General features: G+C 37.9%; 1 long non-coding RNA gene across 1 annotated transcript in view; it reads left to right on the forward strand.

The window, feature by feature from the left end:
* Window positions 1-18,997, forward strand: part of LOC128645265 (uncharacterized) — a 34,738-nt gene extending 15,741 nt beyond the window's left edge. The window contains exon 3 of the long non-coding RNA XR_008400092.1: window positions 18,890-18,997. This is a non-coding gene — a long non-coding RNA (uncharacterized LOC128645265). The remainder of the gene's footprint in view (window positions 1-18,889) is intronic.
* Window positions 18,998-25,573: the final 6,576 nt, after the last annotated feature.

The raw sequence follows: 25,573 nt of genomic DNA on the forward strand, positions 1-25,573 counted from the left end.
CAAAAAAATATCTTAAAACAATATAACCAAAAAAGAAAAATGTTAAAAAAAAAACAAAAAAACGATAATACCATTTTCAGCCAAGATGTTTCTGCATATTAAATACCAATATACTGTATTATTCTGTGTAACAGAATCAGATTTAATTTTTTTTTACCAAATATCCAAATAAAGTATAGTCCTAGAAAACTATTATTATATGAAAAACGTCAAGTAATGAACTCAAACAGCAGCTCTAGGCTAGCATCAAATTTGAAATATGCTGCACAATAATTTTAGCGAAAATAACAGGCAAAAAATCCAAAAAACGAAATAACCAAAAAAGGAAATTTATGCTTACCTAATAAATTGATTTCTTCTAAGATACGACGAGTCCACGGATTCATCCTTTACTTGTGTGATATTATCCTCCTGCTAACAGGAAGTGGCAAAGAGCACCACAGCAGAGCTGTCTATATAGCTCCTCCCCTGACTCCACCCCCCAGTCATTCAACCAAAGGTATAGGAAGAAAAAGGAGAAACTAAAAGGTGCAGAGGTGACTGAAGTTTTAAACAAAATAATATAATCTGTCTTAATTTGACAGGGCGGACCGTGGACTCGTCGTATCTTAGAAGAAATCAATTTATCAGTTAAGTATAAATTTCCTTTTCTTCTATAAGATACGACGAGTCCACGGATTCATCCTTTACTTGTGGGATACAATACCAAAGCTACAGGAAATGGATGAACGGGAGGGACAAGACAGATACCTAAACAGAAGGCACCACTGCTTGAAGAACTTTTCTCCCAAAAATAGCCTCAGAAGAAGCAAAAGTATAAAATTTGTAAAATTTGGAAAAGGTATTAAGGGAAGACCAAGTCGCAGCCTTACAAATCTGTTCAACAGAAGCATCGTTTTTAAAAGCCCATGTGGAAGCCACCGCTCTAGTAGAATGGGCTGTAATCTTTTCAGGAGGCTGCTGTCCAGCAGTCTCGTATGCCAAACGGATGATGCTTTTCAGCCAAAAAGAAAGAGAGGTAGCTGTAGCTTTTTGCCTTCTACGTTTTCCAGAATAGACAACAAACAGGGAAGATGTTTGACGGAAATCCTTGGTCGCTGCAAGTATAACTTCAAGGCACGAACCACGTCCAAGTTATGTAACAGACGCTCCTTCTTAGAAGAAGGGTTAGGACACAGAGAAGGAACAACAATTTCCTGATTAATATTCTTGTTAGACACAACCTTAGGAAGGAATCCAGGTTTAGTGCGCAAAACCACCTTATCAGAATGGAATATAAGATAAGGCGAGTCACATTGTAATGCAGATAGCTCAGAAACTCTTCGAGCAGAAGAGATAGCAACTAAAAACAGAACTTTCCAAGATAGAAGTTTAATATCTATGGAATGCATAGGTTCAAACGGAACCCCTTGAAGAACATTAAGAACTAAATTCAAACTCCATGGCGGAGCAACAGGTTAAAACACAGGCTTAATTCTAACCAAAGCCTGACAAAACGATTGAACGTCTGGGATGTCTGCCAGATGCTTGTGTAGTAAGATTGACAAAGCAGAAATCTGTCCTTTTAAGAAACTAGCTGACAACCCCTTCTCCAATCCTTGTTGGAGAAAGGACAAAATCCTAGGAATCCTGATCTTACTCCATGAGTAGCCTTTGGATTCGCACCAATAAAGATATTTACGCCATATCTTATGGTAAATTGTCCTAGTGACAGGCTTTCAAGCCTGGATCAAAGTATCAATGACCGACTCAGAGAATCCCCGCTTAGATAAAATCAAGCGTTCAATCTCCAGGCAGTCAGTTGCAGAGAAATTAGATTTGGATGTTGGAACGGACCCTGAATGAGAAGGTCCTGTCTCAGTGGCAGTTTCCACAGTGGCAAAGATGACATCTCCACCAGGTCTGCATACCAAGTCCTGCGTGGCCATGCAGGTGCTATTAAGATTACCGAAGCCCTCTCCTGTTTGATTCTGGCAATCAGACGAGGAAGAAGAGGAAAAGGCGGAAACATATAAGCCAGGTTGAACGACCAAGGTACTGCTAGAGCATCTATCAGTACTACTTGACGATCCCTTGATCTGGACCCATAACAAGGAAGTTTGGCATTCTGACGAGATGCCATCAGATCCAATTCCGGTGTGCCCCATTGATGAATCAATTGTGCAAACACCTCCGGATGGAGCTCCCACTCCCCCGGATGAAAAGTCTAACGACTTAGAAAATCCGCTTCCCAGTTCTCCACTCCTGGGATATATATTGCTGATAAATGGCAAGAGTGAGTCTCTGCCCATCGAATTATTTTGGAAACCTCTATCATCACTAGAGAACTCTTTGTTCCCCCTTGATGATTGATATATGCCACAGTCGTTGAATATCGCTCTCAGTTCCAGAATATTGATTGGTAGTAGGGACTCCTCCTGAGTCCACACACCCTGAGCCTTCAGGGAATTCCAGACTGCACCCCAGCCCAAGAGGCTAGCGTCCGTCGTCACTATGACCCATGCTGGCCTGCAGATGATCCTGTGATAACCACCAAAGAAGAGAGTCTCTGGTCTCTAGATCCAGATTTATCCATGGAGATAAATCTGCATAATCCCCATTCCACTGTCTGAGCATGCACAGCTGTAGTGGTCTGAGATGTAAGCGGGCAAATGGAACTATGTCCATTGCCGCTACCATTAATCCAATTACCTCCATACACTGAGCCACTGACGGCCGAGGAATGGAATGAAGTGTTCGGCAAGTAGTTAAGATCTTTGATTTTCTGACCTCCGTCAGAAAAATCTTCATGTCTACCGAGTCTATCAGAGTTCCTAGGAATGGAACAAGTGAACTCTTTTTTATGTTCACCTTCCACCCGTGAGTTCTTAGATGTCCATGTGGGATTTGGCTAGATGGTAAGTTGATGCCTGAATCAAGATATCGTCCAGATAGGGCGCCACTGATATGCCCCGCGGTCTTAGAACCGCCAAAAGGGACCCTAGCACCTTTGTGAAAATTCTGGGAGCTGTGGCCAACCCAAAAGGAAGGGCCACAAACTAGTAATGTTTTTCCAGGAAGGCGAACCTGAGGAACTGGTGATGATTTTTTTGTGGATAGGAGTGTGAAGATACGCATCCCTCAAATCCACGGTGGTCATATATTGACCCTCCTGGATCATTGGTAAGATTGTTCGAATGGTCTCCATCTTGAACGATGGAACTCTGAGAAATGTGTTTAGACTTTTGAGATCTAAAACCGGTCTGAAGGTTCCCTCTTTTTTGGGAACCACAAACAGATTGGAATAAAACCCCTGCCCTTGTTCTAATTTTGGCACTGGGCAGATTACCCCCATTGTATATAGGTCTTCTACACAACGTAAGAATGCCTCTCTTTTTGTCTGGTCTACAGACAAACATGAAAGATGAAATCTCCCCCTTGGGAGAGAATCCTTGAATTCTAGACGATACCCCTGGGACACAATTTCTAATGCCCAGGAATCCTGAACGTATCTTGCCCAAGCCTGAGCGAAGAGAGAAAGTCTGCCCCCTACTAGATTCGGTCCCGGATCGGGGGCTGCCCCTTCATGCTGTCTTGGTAGCAGCAGCGGGCTTCTTGGCCTGTTTACCTTTATTCCAGGTCTGGTTAGGTCTCCAGACTGACTTGGATTGAGCAAAGTTCCCCTCCTGCTTGGAGGCGGATGAGGAAGTAGCGGGACCGCCTTTAAAGTTTAGAAAGGAACGAAAATTATTCTGTTTGGTCCTCATTTTAACCGTCTTGTCCTGAGGAAGGGCATGACCTTTACCTCCAGTAATGTCAGAAATGATCTCCTTTAGTTCAGGCCCGAAAAGGGTCTTACCCTTAAAGGGAATAGCTAAAAGCTTGGATTTAGATGACACATCAGCAGACCATGACTTAAGCCATAACGCTCTACGCGCTAAAATAGCAAGACCTGCATTCTTTGCCGCTAATTTAGCCATTTGGAAAGCGGCATCTGTAATAAAAGAATTAGCTAGTTTGAGAGCTTTAATTCTATCCAAAATATCATCTAATGGGGTCTCAACCTTGAGAGACTCCTCTAGAGCCTTGAACCAAAAAGCTGCTGCAGTAGTTACTGGAACAATGCACGCTATAGGTTGTAGAAGAAACCCCTGATGATTAAACAATTTCTTTAGAAGCCCCTCTAATTTTTTATCCATAGGATCTTTGAAAGCACAACTGTCCTCAATAGGTATAGTTGTATGCTTAGCCAGGGTAGAAATAGCTCCCTCCACCTTAGGGACCGTCTGCCACTAATCCCGAATGGTGTCAGATATGGGAAACATTTTCTTAAAAGTAGGAGGGGGAGAGAACGGAATGCCTGGTCTATTCCATTCCTTAGTAACAATGTCCAAAATTCTTCTAGGGACTGAAAAAACATTAGTGTAAGTAGGGACCTCTAGATATTTATCCATTTTACACAGTTTCTCTGGTGTTATGACAATAGGGTCACAATCATCCAGAGTCACTAAGACCTCCATGAGTAACAAGCGGAGGTGTTCAAGCTTAAACTTAAAGGCCGTTACATCTGAGTCTGCTTGAGGGAACATTTTTCCGAAGTACGAAAGCCCTCTGATGGCCAATAAAGCATCAGAGGGCTCAGCATTTACTCTAATGCCTGACCTGCTGCGCTTACCCTGTAACCCTGGCAGTTTAGATAATACCTCTGTAAGGGTAGTAGACATAACTGCAGCCATATCTTGCAGGGTGAAAGAATTAGACGCACTAGAAGTACTTGGAGTCGCTTGGGCGGGCATGAAAGGTTGTGACACTTGGGGAGAAGCAGATGGCATAAACTGATTCTCTTTTGACTGAGAATCATCCTGAGACATACTTTTATCAGTTAAAATATGGTCTTTGCAATGTAAGGCCCTTTCAGTACATGAGGGACACATTTGAAGTGGGGGTTCCACAATGGCTTCTAAACACATGGAACATTGGCTTTCCTCAATGTCAGACATGTTAAACAGGCTAGTAATAACCACAAACAGGCTAGAAAACCCTTTATTTAGTGAAAAAATAATAATCTGAAAAAACGGTACTGCCCCTTTAAGAGAAAAAAAAGCATAACATTTTTCCAAAACTGCTTCAAAAAGATAAAATGATCTCAATTTTATGCTAAATATATCCTAACTTGCCAGCTAAGATTGCACCACAAGAAAAGGATCACTTAACTCTTATGTATAAAAACGTTAGACAAAAAACATTATAATCAGTAAAAAAAAAAAACCTGCACCTCGCCACAGCCCTGCTGTGGCCCCTACCTGCCCTCAGGGGTCTGCAAAATCGGATTAACCCTTCGATTAGGCCCAAACTTTCTTGAAAGGCCCACCGGAGCTGGAGCTTGCTGCTTGCATGGGGAATATAACTGCGCAACTGAGGCGCGAAAATAGGCCCCACCCATCTACTCAATGTCTCACAGCTTTGCAAAAGGACCGCTCCAAAGCGGTCTAAAAATCTAGCCATGTGGGTACATATACCCAAATCTAAGCCATGTGTACCCTCCATTGCCAATAAAAAGAAAACGTTTGTCACAAAAAAACGTTATCTACCAACATATAATCGTTTTCCCACAAACATTATGTTATCAGTGTCAATCATTTTATAGCCCAACATACAGGTCCAGTAATACTCTTTTTCACAATAGAATTACTGCTTACCCCTTCCCTCATGGGAACACTGTCAGCCAATTCTGAAATAACACAGTCTCTCCAGAAAAAAATGACTGAACATACCTCAATGCTTGTAGCATAAAAACCGTTCCTCACACTGAAGTTTCTTAAGTACTCCTCAGCCATTCTGTGGGAACTACTCTGGATCTTAGTAACAACTGCTAAGATCATCGGTCTCCAGGCAGAAATCTTCCTCCATCTGCTGCCTGGGAAAAAATAGCACTCACCGGTACCATTTAAAATAAAAAATTCTTGCTTGAAGAAAATAAAAACTAACATTTTATCACCTCTTTCACTTTACCCTTCCTATCACTTAGTATAGGCAAAGAGAATGACTGGGGGGTGGAGTCAGGGGAGGAGCTATATAGACAGCTCTGCTGTGGTGCTCTTTGCCAGTTCCTGTTAGCAGGAGGATAATATCCCACAAGTAAAGGATGAATCTGTGGACTCGTCGTATCTTATAGAAGAAATGTAATTTTCTGCCGAAACGTTTCTGCGGCCGAAATTTCGGTGAATCCCTACCCCTCAGTATTATGTCCTGCCTCAAATCCTGCTGGCCTAGGCACAGGACTAGCTGGATAAGGGCAAAATATACCATTGCCAGTTCCTTGCTATATTTTATTGCATTCTCCATTAAATCACTGACTGTATTCTCCAACTTAACGCTACTTCTTTAATTAACCCAGCAAAAAATGAACTACTTTTCTTTTTCTCTTTTTCCAGTAATATAACTCAGACATTTGGCTGTAGGCAGAGACTGCCTGGTTTAAACATGTTGACATGTGTGGTATAACTTATACAAACACATTGAAAAGGGACAAGTTGCTGCATCCAGATGATTCATTTGCTGGCTCAGGAACCTTTGTACTTGGGACACATTCCATAGCTTCTAGAGCGAGCTAGTGATCTGCTGCATTACAATACTGCTGCACGTCAGCTAGAGATTTCATTTCCTAAAGGTCTCAATGATGATGTGGGAAGGTGGTAAAAATACAAAGGCTATCACAATATAGAGATCTCACTCACATTGCTTATTTAATCCAGTTATGCAATAGCTTAATCTTTTCTTCCAATGCTCAAATAAATGTGCAACTCATTTGAATACTCAAGAAGCTGCTGAGTTGCAGATAACGATTTACATTTATTTTTATATAAGAATAAAAAAAATCAAAGTTGGGAGGGAGGGACACGGGTGGATTTAGGGAAGGTTTTATAATATAATTTTTTTTTGTTTGTTTGTTTTTTGTTGTTGTCTGTTTGTTAGCTTGTTTGTTTGTTTGTTTGTTTTTTTTCTTTTTGTTGTTGTTTGTTGGTTTTGCTCAAAGGGATCGTATAGGAGGGTTAAAGTATTTTGCATATATGGAGTCAGTATGTAATTGATGCTAGTATACTTTTTTCTGTTGTTTTCTTCTGCCTTTTTTGTATTGTTTTCCTTTTTGCCTTGATGTATAGAAACTTACCGAGCTTATTTAACATGTTTTATATATATTGTTATACTAAATAAAAATATTAATAAATTAAAAAAAAAAAAAAAAGAAATCAAAGTAATAATAAAAGAGCTGTAAAAATAAAGGTCCATATCTTTATAGATGCCCTTTATTACCATACAAATATTACATGACATTCTGAACTGCAGAACAGGTACAGGTGATTGCGGTGCCAATGGTACATTATTGATAGTTTAGCCACATATTAAATGATCACATATGTAAACTGCTTTAAACATGTTAATTGAGTATTCAGTGGTTCTTAACCCTTTCTGTTTTGGGTCACCCTGACGCACTTTTGAAGTTCTGTTGACTTACTTGATTTATTTTCTACATGTTTGTGAAACCTCAAGAAATTAATTAATGTAAAGCATTGATCTAACAATGAAAATATTATAAAAATGGAAAAAAAAAATAATCAAAGTTATGTCTATCAGTTATAGAGCTTCAAATCATACTACAATTAGTTAATACATTAATTCCCCTATGCAATTTATAGCTATGTTCTGGTTTCTCTTAGAAACAACAGGGGCCACACAATTCCCATTTTTATCCATATAAACTCCAACAATGAAGCACTATGGAGCTGAATAACCAATGTGCGAACGGACATGATCCGCTGTAGCATACGATGTCGGCATCTATCATTGCACAAGCATTTCACTAGAAATGCTTGTGCAATGCCGCCCCCTGCACATTTGCGGCTGCTAGCAGGGGGTGTCAATCAACCCGATCGTATGCAATCGGGCGGATTGCTGTCCGCCACCTCAGAGGTGGCAGATGAGTTAAGGAGCAGCAGTCTTAAGACCGCTGTTTCTTAACTCCTCGTGCGAAAACGGAGGCATTAGGGCCCTGCGGGGCTTGATAAAATCAGCAATCAGCCCGATCGGATATGATCGGGTTGATTGACACCTCCTGCTAGTGGCCGATTGGCCGCAAATGTGCAGGGGCGGCATTGCACATGCATTTCACGAGAAATGCTTGTGCAATGATAAATGCCGACAGCTTATAATGTTGGCATTTATCGATGTGCAGCGGACAGGATTTGTCATGGTTGCTTGAATCATATTGCTAATGTTATAGTTATTAATTCAGTAGAATGACAAACCACTATAAAATTATAGAGCGAGCGGACATGATCCGCTACAGCGGATCGTGTCTGCTCGCACTATAATAAATCAACCCTTAAGTCTCATTCTCGGAGTCGCTTAAGACTCGCCTCCAGATTGCTCAGACTCCCACCCAGGCCCAACCCCCTTATGCCTGGCCCCAGGTAAAATAATAATAATAATAATAATAATAATAATAAAATAATGAAGGGAATGCAATATTATAGTGGTCTGTCATTCTACTGAATTAATAACTATAACATTACCAATATGATTCAAGCAACCATGTCAAATATTTGGCTAATTTTCTGACTGAAAGATGGAAATTACATGAAAAATCTAGTGGTCAGAGTTAAATATGTTTACACCAACACATATCATTTTAATGACAGTGGGCATTGTTCACAATTTTATGCCTTTACGTTTAAAGGGAGTGTATTAAATTGTTTACAAGTAGCTCCTTTACCCCTATTTTGGCTTTTGAAATAGCTGTTCGCTTGTGGTATCTCAACCTATACTGAAAGTTTTGATACTGGAGTCTCAGGTATTGAATAGCTTAAGTAAACACAGCCAGCAGAAGAAATTAAACTCACAGTGGTGTGCAGGATAGTTAAGTAATAAAATTATAATTTTTCATACATTTTATACTCTGCAGCTGGTATAACGAGTCATTGAAAATACATTAATATAAAAACAATTTTACAGTGTACTGTCCCTTTAAAGGGACATTATACACTAATTTTTTCTTTGTGAATTGTGATCGCAATTTGATGTACTGTTTTTATGTGGTTCAATATACTAATCTAGTATTTTTTATTTTTTTATTTTTTAATGTTTACCTTAAACCTATACCATACTGCTTATTAAATAATATATTCTTTTAACCAGAGGTCTCCTATATAGGTCTGATACTACACTCAAATTATTAGATCGACCAGACCCCTTCTGGGTCTAGTATAATCCAGGTTATTAACCCGTTATTGGTTTATTATTTATATATACATAACTCTCATATGCTGCGCATATTCATTTATAACCTTGCTTGACATATAGGCATTATTAACATATAGCTAGTTCTCACATAGTGAGCCATACTCTCTTTATCCATAGTTTTGAACATACGCATACATTTATTATTTATCCCACAGCCTGTTACCTATTATATTTGGTTGCTAGCAACGCCACATTATAAAATCCTAGTGTGACTCAGTTCACTTTAGGTTATATTTGTATTAAAAGCACAAAACCAGCTACTTCATATACACAAATAAACCTGAAAACGCAATATTTCATACATTTTATACTCTGCAGCTGGTATAACAAGTCATTGAAAATACATTAATATAAAAACAATTTTACAGTGTACTGTCTTTAAGGTGAAGTAACTGCTGTAAAAAAAAACGGCACATAGAAAAGTTAAAAGGACTATGGCTCATTCATCTTCCATGACATAACCCAATGTTTAGAATGTTAAATGCTGGTATCAGAAGAGCTTACCATATATCACACAAAATACCCTCCTACGCTAGGCTAAGTAATCCTTCTCTATGATGTAGTATCGTTCATCTGACACATCTGTGGGTTTTTAGGACTCTCTTTGTACCAGTGAAATCACTAATACACAGTATTAGAGATACAAGGCATCTGTATCACTCTTTCAGTTACATAGTTCCCCACTGAGGGAAACTTAAAGGGATATAAAACTGCAACAAAAAAAATTGTTAACGTTTTTTTCTGCTGCACTATTGATTGTCTGTAACTCTAAGTTTAACAAAGTGAAGTTAAAATCATAGTTAAAAGCAGCTTAAGAGCAGATGTAAGGGCTGGTTACTGGTATCTATTGAGCTGACTGAACTTGTGATTGGCTCACTGACCATGTTCAGCTCAGGATTGGCAGTGCAAGGCTGCGGCCAATTAGAGACAGACGTAACTGAGCTAATGCTTTGATGTTGCAGGGTAAAATAAATCACATATGGTGGCGGTACTAGTGCCTCTGTGGACACAGTGGAACAATAAAGCAATATTTTCTGAGGTATTTTATGTCAAAAACAATCAACATAGACAGTAAGTGAATATTGTATTTCTGTTTTATTTTGTTTAATTAAATATTTTATGTCCAATTTAAAGAGAAGTGCTGTTTAAAGGGATATGAAACCCAACATTTTTATTCATGATTGAGATAGAACATGCAATTTTAAACAACTTTCTAATTTACTTCTGTTAGTTTTCTTCATTCTCTTGATATCTTTTGCAGCCCATTTCTGGAGCACTATATAGGAGCAGTTTTGCAAGAATGTTATTCATTTACAAGACCACTAGATGGCAGCACTATTTCCTGCTAAGTAGTGCTCCAGATGCCTACCTAGGTATCTCTTCAACACCTAATATCATGGGAACGAAGCAAATTTGATAATAGAAGTAAATTGGAAACTTTTTTTTAAAATGGTATGTTCTGTCAGATTCGCCAAAAGATTTTGTTTGTGTGTTTCATATCCCTTTAACTCTATATAAGCTTCAGTAAGATATGTACTTAGAGCCTGATCATATCATAGTAATGAATAAAAAGTACCAAACAGCATCCATACAAATAGATGGAACATTTACTGATCCTGTCCAATATTCATCTGCAAACAATGGGATCAAATAATAGTACAATGTAAGTCCTGTTCTCATATTTGCATATTTTATACAAACTAACAACGATAGATATTACAGGAACAAAAACTGTAAAACATTCATACTATTTCTCTTTAGCACAATCAGCAGAGTTCAAATTAAAAATCATTGTGACAAAAAGTTCTGGCATTATGTTTCTAAGGCAAATAAACTAACTGATTAAAGATGCCAAAACTAAAAAGCGGGGCGAAACTACAGGGGGTGCAGAGGTCGCAACTGGGGGGCCTTTCTTAGATTCTTGCACCTGGGCCCTGTGGTTTCTAGTTACGCCTCTGTGAGAAAGATCTATTTGAGGCTGTGGTAGAGAATTAAAAACAGACAAAACTAAACTTCCCAATTTTCTTCTTTTCTATTAACTCATTTGACACCAAGAGAATTTTATCATTTGCAATTAGATATACTTAAAGGGACATTGTAGTTCCAAACGCACTGATAAACCCACTATTAATTGTATATTGCAAAGCAGCTCTCTGCTAATATAACCTACATGAAAAAAATGCACCAGCCTCCAATCTTTCTTCATAATAGTTGAAAAATGACTTGCTTTAATTTGTAAGAGCATGCCATTTTAAGACTAGCAACCCTGCATATGCTTAACCTCCATAAAGGGTTATTCGCACAGTAGAAGTCCCAGTGGAAAATGCTATTAGTGCTGCTGACTGGATTAGTGGTGGTTTCTGCTCGAACTAGCAGTGCTCTGTGGATCTGTGTGGTACTTTTACTGTGTGTTTAAACCATTTGCGGGAGTTAAATACTTTATAGTGCAGGGTTGGTAGTCTTAAAATTAGAGCCTGCAATTTTTTGACTATTTTGGCCCATTTTTTACTATTATAGCGCTTTAATGTAGTAGATGGGTCCAAAAACACAAATACAGTACAATGTTTAAAGCTATAGAACAGCCCTTAGTCATATCTTACTCAGGACATGACTAAGGGCTGTTATATGGAGCAGTTTTATTAATAAAGTTTGGATTTTGATGCATTTTTATTTCATGCGGGTTATTGAGAGGTGGTAACTCTGCAATACTGTGCTTCACTGCTGTAAGTGCTGTGCCTGCTGTTATAGTGTGAGATGCGCTAATATAACCTGTGATTTATAGTAATAAGCAATAACAGCAATACATAATTTTCATAAAAAAATCTTTTATAAACTTGCAGAATAATTGATACTTCCTGTAACATGGTGTAATATGGGAAATCTAGGTCGTTTTGAAGAATTGTTTGTTTTTTTAACTCTGCTTTTCTCCTCTCAAGCAGTAACTCTTGCAGAGAACCAAGCCAGCGATTCATTAGTTAGCAATTCCTTACTTCCTTTTCTCTATGGGTTAAAGTGATCTTGCCGCCCCGGTAGATAGAAACCAGCTGACATTCCTGGCTCAGAGACCTGCGCTCACCCCTACACAGCTCTTTTCTTCTTTCCTTGTCCCCTACTCTCCCTTTGTTTGCCTTAAGGGGCATTGGATGCAAAACCAAACTGAATCAAAATTAGCCTCATTTATGCAAAGCAGACAAAGCTCCTTTTATTTGTAAAAGAGGGTGCAGGGATCACTATATCAGAATGATCCTACACATTCCCTCTACATCCTTTGGTCTCATGTACCCCCCACCTTCTACAGATATCTGAGGCCCCAAACACTTCAATCTCACACTGACAAAGAGAAGGCAGCTGCAGAGCAGGGCACAGGTTCATTTCCAAACTAAGGAGTGTAACATACGTCTTTCTCTTCATTAGAACAAAATGACCTAGGCAACTGCACAGAGTAGATATACTGATCTTCTGGCTGTGAAAGAGGAGATGTAACACAACCTCTTATATACAATTATGGGGACCAATTTAAAGAAATTGTCATTTATTCAGCAAAACATAAAAAGGGTAAACATGAGAAACAAACCAACAAAAATAAAAATCAGTACTTCATATCTGAATCTTCTTTATTTTTCTCCAAAAAATATCAGCTGCTGCAAACAGTTTAAAGGGATATAAATATATATATATTAGAGCATTTTATTATTGCACTCCTGGTTGTTTGTAAATTTGTGTTCAACCACTGCAAATGAATTAAACACATAGTTAAAGTCAGCGCCAGAGCAGAAACACACAACTGGGAACTCGACACAAGCGTTTGTTTTATGCTGTGAAAAACTAATACTAAAAATGGCTCTTTTCTAAGCCATATTTCTTCTTGTGAAAGTGCAACACACACAGTTCTGGATTTTCACACATTGAAACCTGGCTCCGAAAAGAGCCGAATTACATTGTACTGGTTGTTCACAGAATACAACAAATGCACAGTCTTCTGGGAATGGGTTAAAACATCTGGTGAGCCAAGAGACAAATAAATACGTGTAACCACCAATCACCTATCTCCCAGCAGTGTAAGACAGGTACATATTATTTTTCAACAAAGGATACTAAGAGAACAGAGTTAATTTGAAAATAGAAGTGGTCTTAAAATTAAAAGCTCTGAATCATACAAGTTTAATTTTTAACTTCCTATTCCTTTAATGTATCTATTGAAATAACAGATGCATTAACTGCTACTATATACTGTGATTTGTGTTGCTGCCTATAAAAATGTAGTTTTAATAAGGCAGATAAGCAACATCGCATCTTTATTACAAGTGATTATCTAAAATATTGCTTAGATTCTGGACCTGATTTGATTTGTCAAGTTTACCATCACTTTTGATCCCTGATTTTAAACAAAAGATACGAAGAGAATGAAAAAAAAATTGATAATAGAAATAAATTACAAAATGTAATTTTAAAATTGCATTCTCTGTTTGGGATTCATATTCATTTAAGTATATATAATTATTGTTTTACATGTAATTCAATTGTTTAATAGAAGTGTACAGTAACATATGAATAATTAGGGACATTGTACACTAATTTTTTTCTTCTTTTAAAATATGTTGTAGATGATCCATTTATATAGCCCAAGGGGGGGGGGGGGGTTGTGACAATATATAGCTTTGCTTATTTTTAAATAACATTGTGCTGATTTTCAGACTTCTAACCAAGCCCCAACTTTTAGATGTATATTGATGTATACAGATTCAGAGTTCTTCTGTTTGAATAATGGGTCTTTTCATATGCAGGGGAGGGAGGGTCTGCTATCATCCCCTTTCACTGGGTGTCCCAGCCTAACCTAATCAACAGTACTAAATAGGGAGCTTCTAAGTAAGTTTTTAAAAGGATTGGATTTTTATATCAGTATTTTGGCATAATAGTCTTTATAGTAGTGTCTATTACATGCAGTTAAAGTGATGGTATATTCGTATCTATTGTTAAACATATTGTAGAAGCTAAAAATGCATCAAATGAGATCTAGCTAAACTCACAATATCAGAAATCATTACTAGAAGTAGTAGACTGCATAGTTTAATCTTGGTCTTTGCTTTGTATATAGCCAAGGTTCAGTTATCATTTTTAATGATTTTCAGTTACAGAAGATAATGAAACATCCTGACTTATTTTACAACTTACATTTTTTTTTTTAATTTCATGATTCAGATACAGCAAGTGATTTTTAAAAAACTTTCCAATATACTTTGTTCTCTTGATTTCCGTAGTTGGAAAGCATATTTAGGTAGGATCAGGGCAGCAATGATTAATGTTTAGTTATGTGTTATGAAACACCTTTGCAATATATTTTTATTATTTATTTTGTCCCCTTTTAATGTACTTTAGCTCTTAAAATTGTAAATTAAAGTTTCTAATTCTCAGGACTTGGACTGCACCATGCTAACTCTGTTACATATCTGTCCTTAATTGGCTCTATCAGATAACAACTGCAAAACTATAAATATTAACTCTATGACAGTGGCTAGGGTCCTCCAAATAAGGCCAATATTGGGGGAGTTTTGCTATTGAAAAATAATTGCAGTAGAAAGGATGTTAAAGAGATATGAAACTCAAATATTTTCTTTTGTGATTCAGACAGAGCACACTTTTTTTTTAAAAGCTTCCAATTTACTTCTACTATCACATTTTCTTTGTTCCCATGGTTTTCTTTGTTGAAGAGATTCCTAGGTAGGTGTCTGGAGCAGTACATGGGAGGAAATAGTGCTGCCCTCTTGTGCTCTTGCAAAAGAATCATATTCTATAAAAACTGCTGCTATATAGTGCTCCAGACACGTGCATGCTCCTGATCTTACGTCCCTGTTTTTCAACAAATGATAACAAAAGAAAAAATACAATTTGATAATAGAAGTAAATGAGAAAGTTGTTTACAATCTAAATCATGAAAGAATTTTTGGGGGGTTTTATGTCCCTTTTATTTGTTTTAAAAACATTAAAGGACTGCTCAATGTAGTTGAATTGCATACTTAACAAGTGAATAATAAAAAGACAATGGGCAAGATTACATATGCGGCACAGGCTTCAGCGTAACTGCGTCGCCCGTAATTTCCCCTTGCACATCAGGGAATCACATATACGGCGCCGGCAGTTCATAAAGTGCCGTAAGTCGGATTAACTAGTGATGTCCAGAAATGTGCGTAAATACACATTTCTGGAGTCGAAACGTACGTCTGGGGTTTTGCTGTTTCCCCGTTCAGAGAGGGATTGCCTGGTATTTCGGGGCTGGACTGCACTGTTAAATCAGGATCAGACTGATATGCTTCAGGAAAGTTCTTCTCTGTGAAAGGCACATGTTGAGCAAAAAGAGGCTGCTTCTTGGGTGGTAACTGGCCATAGAACAAGCTATTATGCTATTGTTCGTTCCCAGATTGGGCGCTTCTCCCTTTTTATTTATGCAAATTTCTGGAGTCGCCAGTGACTTACAGCACTTTAGAAACTGCCGGCGCCTAAGAAAAAAAAAAAAAGTTAAATCTCCCGTAAAAGTCAAACACCTCCCAAAAATAAACCTGTCACGTCAAAACCCCTATATCCGCCATCACCCCCATATCGGAACTAATAATAAATGTATTAACCCCTAAATCCGCCAACCCCAACATCGCAAACTACCTAATAAATGTATTAACCCCTAATCCGCCATTCACCCACATCGCAATCTACCTAATAAATGTATTAACCCCTAATCCGCCATTCACCCACATTGCAATAAACGTAATAAATGTATTAACCGCTAATCCGCCATTCACCCACATCGCAATAAACCTAATAAATGTATTAACTCCTAATCCGCCATTCACCCACATCGCAATATACCTAATAAAAGTATTAACCCCTAATCCGCCAACCCCCCACAACCCTAATTACCTATTAACTATTAACCCCTAATCCGCCATTAAACCACATCGCAACAAACCTTATAAATCTATTAACCCCTAATCCTCCAAACCCACATTGCAACAAGCCTTATAAATCTATTAACCCCTAATCTGCCAAACCCACATCGCAACAAGCCTTATAAATTTATTAACCTCTAATCCACCAAACCCACATTACAACAAACCTAATAAATATTTTAACCCCTAATCCGCCAAACCCCCACAATGCAAATAACTAATTAAATTACTAAGCCCCCTAACCTAACACCCCCTAAATTAACCCCAATTACCTAAGTCAGAGCTTTCCAAACTTTTCATGCTGGTGACACACTTTTTAGACCTACATCATTTCGCGACACAGTAATTCAAATGTACTAGCAAACAGGAGGTTAAACTAACTTGCTTTTAAGAGATACGGACACAGACATAAATTATATAATAACAATGTATTTACAAGTAACAATATGTAAGTATGTGCAAGAATTAAAAAAAAAGTTTAATAACACCAATAACTACTTACTACAGTATTTTAATAGGATGTATGAGGTTGATGGGATGATGCTTTTAATCATCAAGCATTTTTAAGCTTCTACTTCCTATCCATATATCAAGAGCAGGAGCAGCAATGCACTACTGGGAGCTAGCTGCAAAACAACTAATACTTTGACTTCTGACTTCAGCTCAGCGTTTAAGCTTCCGCCCTAGTTCGACTGACTACTTCATGCGCAGAAAACACACTGCTGTCCCATTCACTGACTACACATGCAGTCACGAGCCAATTGAGGAGACTACACGTGCAGTCAGGAGCCAATGTGCCGCCAATGGCAATAGTTTCAGTTCCCACTGAGCTGCATTAATAGGTTAAAACTAGGTATCAATCACGTGTCAAACACATGATATGCGTAACAGGCAGGCGGAAAGTCGGAAACCAAAAAAAAATAATTTAAAAAAAATTGAAATTTGTGCTGAAGCAGGAACACACCTACACACTGCTGCCGACACACTAATGTGTCACAACACACAGTTTGGAAAACACTGACCTAAATTAAAAAATACTAAGTTACAATTAAAATAAAAAAGCTAACATTACTTAAAAATAAAAAAAAAATCTAACATTAAATTAATCTAAGATTACAAAAAATAAAAAAACACCCCCTAATCTAATACTAAACTACCAATAGCCCTTAAAAAAAGTTAAACAGCTCTTTTACCTTAAAAAATACTAAGTCCCCCCTCTAACAGTAAAACCCCCCACCCACCAAACCCCCCAAAATAAAAAAAACCTAACACTAAAAAATCCGGCAGAGAAGGTCCTGTTCCAGGCAGTAAAGTCTTCTTCCAAGCGGCCGACATCTTCTTCCAAGCGTGGACCTCTTCCTTCTTCATCCAGGACTAAGCCGGCACAGAGCGAAGATGAGCGAGGAGCAGGACCGGCGACTGAGGAGCCATGAAACATGGAGGATCCTCTTCGTATGATCGCCACCGTACACTGAATAGTGAATTCAAGGTACGCGTTTAAATATGGCGTCCCTTGCATTCCTATTGGCTGATTTGATTCTTCAAATTGAAATCAGCCAATAGGATGAGGGCTACTGAAATCCTATTGGCTGATTTGAGCCAATAGGAATGCAAGGGACGCCATATTTAAACGACCCTTGCATTGTAACTTAGTATTTTTTAATTTAGGTAATTGGGGTTAATTTAGGGGGTGTTAGGTTAGGGGCCTTAGTAATTTAATTAGTTATTTGCGTTGTGGGGGTTTGGCGGATTAGGGGTTAATAGATTTATTAGGATTGTTGTGTGGGTTTGGCGGATTAGGGGTTAATAGTTTTATTAAGTTTATTGCGTTGTGGGTTAGTGGCGTATTAGGGGTTAATATATTTATTCGTTTTTTTGCGATCTGGGTTAATGGCGGATTAGGGGTTAATACATTTATTAGGATTATTGCGATGTGGGTTAATGGATTAGGGGTTAAAGGGTTTGTAAGGCTTGCTGCGCCTGCCTATGTGTGGCGAGGTGAAAATGGAGAAAAATTTCTCCATTTTCGCTGCGTAAGTCCTTGCGCTGAATATGTGATACCAATTTGCGACACGGTTCTATGTTAGTTTATGGGAGTAAAAGCGACGGGTGAAATATATGCAACGCATTTATATGCGGCGCCGTATATGTGCTACCAAAACCGCGTAAAAACCTAAGCATATGTAATCTTGCCCAATGATTTATGTCCTACTCTGAATTTCAAATAAGCAGTAGATTTTTTTTCTGACAAATTTATTTTTTCCTTCCATTTTCCAGCCCCTGTACCATGTGACAGGCATAAGCCAATCAGAAACTAGTATACATATACCCTGTGAGCTTTTGCACATGCTCAGTAGGATCTTGTTTACCAGAAAGTGTGTATATTAAAAGATTGTCTTAAAACTGCATGCTCCTTCTGAATCATAAAAGTTTATTTTGACATGAGTGTCCCTTTAAGACTTGGCTGATATGTTATTCTATAACAAAACAACAGAAATGTCTTGTAATTAGGTGTTTACTCTACATTTTAAAGAGACCTTAAATACTGAGTTTTTTTATATAAAATATTTAGTTATGCATAGTAAAACAACTTTGTAATATACTCTGGTTAATTATTTTGCCATCCTTTCATGTAATTTTGCTCTGAAAATTGTGGATTTTCTCTTTCTTAGAAACAGAAATGCACCCTGTTGTCTTATACAGGCAAACCCTACTACATATCTTTCCCTACATGGATTAACTGACGACAACTGCAAATCAATTCACTTCATAATTAAAAGACTAAAGCCTGGATTGGCTCTTTCAATCAAACCAAATGGTAAGTGGAGTTTGGCTGTTCAAAAATAACTGCAGTAACAGAGGATGTTAATTTGTTTTTAAAATGAAGTTTAGATTTGTCTGCCATAATTTTATAGCAACACTTAAGAAATATCTTGTAATTACAAGGTGTTTACCATACCATACAGTTTTTAAAAACTTTCCAGTTTACTTATCTTGTCAGATTGACTTTGTTCATTTACTATCCTTTGTTGAAAAACATACATAGGAAGTCTTAGAAGCATACATATGTCTTTAGCACTATATGTCAGTTTTCTTTGCAACAATGTTTGTAAAAGTGCTGCAAACGCTGCTGCTATACAGTGTTCAAAATATGTGCATGCTCATGAGCCTACCTAGGTATGTTTGTCAACAAAGGATACCAAGAGAACAAAGTAAAGTTGATAACAGAATTAACCCCTTAACGACCGACGATGTACAGGGTATGGCCTACAAAAAAACGCTGTTAACGACCAACGTACCCTGTACGTCGTCAGGGATTTCAAGCGGTGGAAGCGATCCTGATCGCTTCCAGCCGCTTTCATGTTATTGCAGTGATGCCTCGATATTGAGGCATCCTGTAATAAAAAATGGGTGGGAGCCATTGCAGGGAAGCGGGTGGGCGGCCATCGCTGGAGGATAGCTGGCAGAGGGGGGCAGCTACAATAGGTTATTGTAAAAGCTAATGATATGGCAAACTGGGTACTGGCAAACAGCTGCCAGTACCCAAGATGGCTGCAAATAAGTAGAGGGGGGAGGGTTAGAGAGCTGTTTGGAAGGGAACAACGGGGTTTGGGGTTAAGTGGGGATCCTATAAGTTAGAATGTATATTTAAAAAAAAAAAAAGCCTTTTATTTTAGTACTGGCAGACTTTCTGATTGCGGGGACAATTGTGGGGTGGGGGAGGGAAGAGAGATGTTAGGGAGGGATCAGGGGGTGGGATGTGTTAAGTGGGAGGCTGATCTCTACACTTAAGCTAAAATTAACCCTACAAGCTACCAAATTAACCCCTTCACTGCTGGGCAGCATTTAGCGGCCTTCTAATTACCAAAAAGCAACGCCAAAGCCATATATGTCTGCTATTTATGAACAAAGGGGATCCCAGAGAAGCATTTACAACCATTTGTGCCATAATTGCACAAGCTGTTTGTAAATAATTTCAGTGTGAAGCCTAAAGTTTGTGAAAAAGTGAAAACATTTTTTTATTTAATCGCATTTGGCGGATGGTGGCATGAAATATACCAAAATGGGCCTAGATCAATACTTTGGGTTGTCTACTACACTAAAGATAAAATTAACCCTACAAGCTCCCTAATTAACCCCTTCACTGCTGGGCATAATACACGTGTGGTGCGCAGCAGCATTTAGCGGCCTTCTAATTACCAAAAAGCAACGCCAAAGCCATATATGTTTGCTATTTCTAAACAAATGGGATCCCAAAGAAGCATTTACAACCATTTGTGCCATAATTGCACAAGCTGTTTGTAAATAATTTCAGTGAGAAACCTAAAGTTTGTGAAAAAGTGAACGATATTTTTTATTTTATCGCATTTGGTGGCATGAAATATACCAAAATGGGCCTAGATCAATACTTTGGGTTGTCTACTACAAAAAAAATAATATATATATATATATATATATATATATACATACAGGTAAAGGGATATTCAGGGATTCCTGACAGATATCAGTGTTCCAATGTAACTATCGCTAAATTTTGATACTTGTATTTATTGCCCTATAACTTGCAAAGAACATGTAAACATTGGGTATTTCTAAACACAGGACAAAATTTAGAAACTTTTTAGCATCTTTGTTTTTTGGTGGTTGTAGATGTGTAACAGATTTTGGGGGTCAAAGCTAGAAAAAGTGTGTGTTTTTTCAATTTTTTCATTATATATTATCATTTTCTTTATAGTAAATTATAAGATATAATGAAAATAATGATATCTTTAGAAAGTCCATTTAATGGCGAGAAAAACAGTATATAATATGTGTGGGTACAGTAAATGAGTAAGAGGAGAATTACAGCTAAACACAAACACAGCAGAAATGTAAAATAGCCCTGGTCCCAAACGGTCAGAAAATTGAAAAGTCACTAAGGGGTTAAACTGGAAAAGAAAAGCTGCATACTTTGACTGAACCAGGCAAGTTTAATTTAGATTTTCATGTCCCTTTAATTAGGCCACCTCAATAAATAAATTCCTCAATCAAATTTCTACTCAACGTCTTTATCACATATGCTTTATTCTTATTTAGATTATAGGAAAGCACCACAAATGTGTAATATTCTATTTATGAACTTGTTGAATATACTTTATTTGTATAAACACTACAGACACTGGGTTCAATAGCTCACTATCGACTTGTGCTTATGTTGTTCACTTTAAAACTTTATGTTACAAAATATAATACACACATATGCCACAATAACATAGAATTCTGCTGGTTACTCTTTTTATGTCAAGAGATGAAGTCTCCATTATAAAAGAAAAAAATAACTGTAGTGCCAATTATGTGTAAATGTACCCAAATCTAGTTTAAGTGCTCTCAAATACACTCAACACTCTTTAGTAACAAAGCAGGGATCTCAGTATCAGGCAGAATAAACGCTGGCAGAGTGGATTTCTTGTCCTTTAGGATCTGCACTTCATGCACTCATTACATTTCATTATTACTGCAAAACAAGTTACTTGTCAGTTTTAATTGCACCATTGTACAGATTGAAAACTGTAGGTTATGTTGTTGTGTATAATTCAATATAATAATATATTTGTTATGCTGTGTCACTAGAGGCAGACGTTCTATGGATGTGTAACATCTCTTCTGCCAAATGACTCCACAAGTCCTGTCAGAAAGTGCCCAGACTTCTATGACATCTATACTTTGTTTATTCATTTTATCAATTTGATCTGTGTAATTGCTAATGGAAATTTGATTTGAATGTGTGTGCTGAAATACCAACCATATAAACCACCTATTAAAGGGACATAAAACCAATTTGTTTTTCTCGCATGATTCAGAGCATGCAATTTTAAATAACTTTACAATTGACTTCTATTATCAAAAATTTGCTTCATTCTCTTTGTAAAAAGAAGCAGCAGTGCTTTACTGGGAGTTAGCTGAACACATTGGGTGAGCCAATGACAAGAGTCAAAGATGTGCAGCAACCAATCAGTAGCTAGCTGCCAGTAGTGAATGGCTGTTCCTGAGCTTACCTTGGTATGCTTTTCGACACAGGATACCAAGAGAAGAAAGCAAATTAGATAATGGAAGTAAATTGGAAAGTTACTTAAAATTGTATGCTCAAGTTTTGTTTTGAGTTTACTATCCCTTTAAGACCACTGTTATGATACAGGAAATACTTGCACAATATGCAGGTATGGGGGTTTGTTGGTGTTCAGTGAAAAATAGGTGGTCAATAATGGATAGTTAATGGCTGTGGCTATGCAGTCAAGGGGCATGGTTAAATAAGGATAAACAACAGTGGGGGGGGGCAGTTTTATCCCTCCTCCTCAGCACAATGGCAGTGCAGTCTGAACAGCCACAACTTTACTTTGTTTTTATTCTAAAAAATAACAAAACACAAAGGCACCAAATAGCGTAGTACAGTCTCCATAAAACAAAATTATATAATAATTAAGTCAGTTAAACTCACAAGAGGCTGGCACCTGTATGGTGCGGTATGAGTGTGCTGAAACTTCGTAGTTGCCCAGCTAACTATCTCCGGTGAGGAGTGAGGACTTCTGCGCGAGGAACACAAAGGTTTCTTCAGGTCCGGCTTCGTCCGCCATGGGATTGACGTCTCACTACCACCGCTCCTCCAGATTCCTTACAGCCAGTTTGTCTGATATGTGACTGATACGGCGTGCCAAGTTTGAGCGGTCTGGTGAGTGGCAAGAAGGAACTCTTGACAAACTGGCTGTAAGGAATCCGGAGGAGCGGTGGTAGTGAGACGTCACTCCTGCGGCGAAGGAAGCCGGATCTGAAGACACCTTTGTGTTCCTCAGGCAGAAGTCCTTACTCTTCACAGGAGATAGTTAGCTGGGCAACTACAAAGTTCCAGCATACTCTTGTTAGTTTAACTGACTTAATTATTACATAATGTTGTTTTATTGAGACTGTACTAAGCTATTCGGCGCCTTTGTGTTTTGTTATTTTTTAGAGCTTTTACCCTTGGGAGGCTGACCACCTTCATACCAAAGAGCTGCCTATTATTGGACATTACTATTGCCATCTTTATATGGACTTTTATATCTTGTATATATCTTGTATATCATTGTTGTTTTCAATCATATCATTTTATTAGAGAGCGCCCCCTAGAGGCTACTTATGTGTGTGCAGTTAGCCTTCTGGTGGGTTCTCACATATTTATCCTCTCATTGTTCTTGTTTTTATTCTGTAGAAAATACTTTCAATAAATAAACAACTTGCAAGTTAAAGACAATTTTAGAGATATAAGTATGCTATATCAGAGACAAATATTTCAATACTGAAGATGAAGAATAATCTGTGTTCTAAATTTCAAGAATTGGAACATGCAGACATTAAAGGGACAGTCTAGTCTTTTAAAAGTTTAACCATTTTTTAATATATCCATAATGGGCATTAATTTGCTCTTTAAAGCATTTTTCTTACATTACATTCTTAATTTTGTGTTTTCCCCTGTTCTATAATAATGTCACATATCTGCCCAAACAGTAGTGACTAGATGCCACATGCACACACTATTTATCAAGCTGTGGATGCAGTTGTGGAGCTCCTTCAGTGCAGGCTCCTCTGCCAGGAGGATCCACCACAGAGGACCAGAGGCCCTGCCGCCAAGGACCAGAGGATCTGCCACTGAGGGCCAGAGAAACGGCCACTAAGGACCATAGGAACTGTCGAAGGGACAACAGGAGCCGCCAGAAAGGACCAGAGGAACCACCGGTAAGGAACGGAGGAGCCATCGTAGAGGACTGGAGGAGCTTCCGCCTAAGCCCGGAGAAGACAACGCCAAGGTGTACCAGAGAGGCTACCACTAAGGAACATAGGAGCTGCCGCTGAGGAGTACCAGAGGAGCCCCTGCCAACTAGGAGGACCAGATGAGCCGCCAAAGACCAGAGGGGCCACTACCACCATGTGGATTATATTAGGTGAAAAAAAAGAAGAAGATGACCTGGAGGAGCCACCGCCAAGGACCGGAGGCACGACTGCCGAGGACCGGAGCAGCTTCCGCCAAGGACCGGTTGGTTTACAAATGTTAATTAAAAATTAATACAAAATTAGAGGTAAGGGTTAATTGCACCCATATAGGTAACCCATATAGGTAACCCATATAGGTAAGGGTTAATTGCACCCATCATGAATTGAGCGTATTGGGTAGATCAAACAAACTTAAAACAAGGTAATTGGTAAGAAAATCACAAATAATATCAGAGTCCAGTTTGATGTTTTAATATAGCAAATTTAAAAAACTGAAAAAAAGTTATGCTATTGGTATTGTAAACTGTTTATATTCTGTTATATATGTTTCATACCCAAACTTGCCAATATATATACCATATAACAAACCCTACCATTACCCCAGATTATAGAGGGAAGATAGAGGATATTGGAAGTTCGTTTCTTGCCATTACAGATCCAATTAATTTACCATAAAACTCTTTACAAGGCTCCAGGTGAAGGGGGAAATGCAAAGTAAAAGAGACAGGGCCTGTCTCTTACCTCTTATGAGAAATTCTAACTTCCCTTTACATAATTTACTTGCTGGTATTCCTTCTACTTATAGATACTCTCCTGAGATAATAAATATATATCTATTTTGTTATACATCTGGTTACATTACTAGCTCCCTGGGGGATCAACCCCCTTATTTAATAAGATTACACCTCCCTATTATTAATCTTTAGCCCCAACCCCTCAAGTTTATGCTAGCTCTGCCCCCCCCCTCCCCTTATATCACAAAGCTTACTTTATAAGCAAAGGAAAATATATCCTATAGAAACATTTCATTTTTACATGTTTATAGGCTGAATCATTCATCAACACTTTCTTATTTTGGTGATCTTGAGAACATTACAGTAATAAATTGATTCTGAAGTGTGTTAATAATAACCAAACAACTTGAAACAAGGTACCTATTTACACTAGCAAATATGGGATTTTATCTGAAAATAACACACTTTTGGTATTGCAAATGAATAGACAGATAGAAATAAAATGTATTATATCACTATTCCTATAACGATAAAATATATATGACTGATCACCCTGAATACATTTGGACTATGTTAATAAATTGATAACATCATGCATTGTATTATTGTTTTACTTCTCGGAAAATTCAATAAAAATATTTGGAAAAAAAACAAAACTGAAAATGACTCATAACTTTGAAAGTTACAGTTTCTATACACTGTTCTGTATGTATGGCACCCTATGCATTAAAGGGACAGTCTACACCAGATTTTTTTAATGTTTAAAAAAAAATAGATAATCCCTTTATTACCCATTCCCCAGTTTTACATAACCAACACAGTTATATTAATACACTTTTT

This window comes from Bombina bombina, chromosome 1, assembly GCF_027579735.1.
Source record: "Bombina bombina isolate aBomBom1 chromosome 1, aBomBom1.pri, whole genome shotgun sequence".
Taxonomy (NCBI): domain Eukaryota; kingdom Metazoa; phylum Chordata; class Amphibia; order Anura; family Bombinatoridae; genus Bombina; species Bombina bombina.